We start from the raw sequence: 1,743 nt of genomic DNA, 5'->3' as shown, positions 1-1,743 counted from the left end.
TTTTTTTGTCGCCGACCCCTACGGAACTTAGGGCTTTACGTGTGCCTTCTCCGGTAAAATACCGCCCCCTGGACTAGGCAAAGATAACCGCAACGCAGGACTTTCTGCCAACGGGAATCAACAAGAACTCTACTAGTCACCTGAAATTTCGCTGCCGAATTTCCACGGCAATTTAGCACTTCCTCCCTCAATATATGGGCAAATCTAAAAAATAGGTACACTTTCAAACAAAAAATTTTAATTTTTAAATTTGTGAGCACACCTATGTTTTATATATCATTTTATTCGTAATGTCTTAATAAATCTATTAATATAAGTGTAATTCATATTCATCAAGTGCTTCAAAAGTTAGACGAGGAATAAGCATGAAATAGAAAAGAAAATAATAAGCTGGGTTGAAATTACGCTGTTCAAGTTGTAAACTTTGAGGAAAGATTTTGAAAGTTGAACTCACTTAATTGGGATGTTCTAAATTCAATGGCATGCCCTGTTTTACCAGATTGGCTCCGGTTTTCGAGATAACGGTACTTGAACATTTGATTAAATTTTAACTATTTTATAAATAACTCCCTCAATTTTGAAGTTATTTTACTAAAATTTTGCACATAACAGTTTTTTAATATTACCTTCATTATTCCTTAAAATTATCGAAATAGGTTAACATTAACATATAGCTCCAATACAACTGATTACTCAGATATGTGTTTTTGCGCAATAACTCTAACTTCATATCTGAATAATAAATTGTATGCATGCTATATGTTAAATTGAACCTATACTAAATTTTAACCTGTTTATTTGAAGGAGTTATAACGCAAAATAACGTCTCAGATCAATCAGTTGTATGGGAGCTATATGTTTTAGTGAACCGATTTCGATGATTTTATGGAGTAGTTAAGGTAATATTAAGAAACGGTTATGTGCAAAATTTTAGTAAAATATCTTCAAAACCCAGGGACTTTTTTTATAAAATAGTTAAAATTTAACGAAAGTTTCAAGTACCGCTATCTCGAAAAGTGGAGCCAATAGGGTAAAACTTAGGACGCCATTGAATTCAGAATTCAAGTATACGTCAATGAATTATATCCAAAAGCAACCAGCTTGATATAGTTTCCAACAGTGAAAATAAAGCTAAAAAACACCAAGGTTACCTGTTTTTTAGATTTGCCCATATACGAAATTTGCTTTTATTGGACCTTTTTAGAAAGATAATAGCTAAATTACGCACAAAATTCCTATCTGACTTGCAAGCTTACCTGAATAATTTGGGATCAAGTTTTTTTCAACGTCTAACCTCGCTGGCGGAAAATAATAAAGAGAACGGAAAGAAGGAAGTTGGCTGCAATTAACTTACCCACTGCTTGGGAAACATTCTGGGTGTAGTTTGGCACCACCCCCAGGGTTGCATGTTTGCATTGCCAACGCAAATTTCTGACAGTATTGCCAGGCAACTTGCTCATCTACCATCGATCTTAACAATACCCTTGTGGTCAGCTGATTAAGTTAAGTGACATTTTGGACAGTTTTGGTTATTCTTCTTTTATTTGTTTAATGTTTATAATTTTTTATAAAAGTCTAGCACATTACAAACTTCGTACGTCCACATTTCAAACTACGTACAAAATTTATAGAAATTAAAAAAACTTTAACAATTACACACAAAAATTTTAAACTTTTTATTAAAAATTTTAGAAAAATTGTAGATATGCAGTTTTATAGCCCATTAAATTTTAGTAGGTTAAA

The sequence above is a fragment of the Rhagoletis pomonella genome, unplaced genomic scaffold, assembly GCF_013731165.1.
Source record: "Rhagoletis pomonella isolate Grant_MI unplaced genomic scaffold, Rhpom_1.0 Rhpom_scaffold_00003, whole genome shotgun sequence".
Taxonomy (NCBI): domain Eukaryota; kingdom Metazoa; phylum Arthropoda; class Insecta; order Diptera; family Tephritidae; genus Rhagoletis; species Rhagoletis pomonella.
This window is presented reverse-complemented; position numbering follows the sequence as displayed.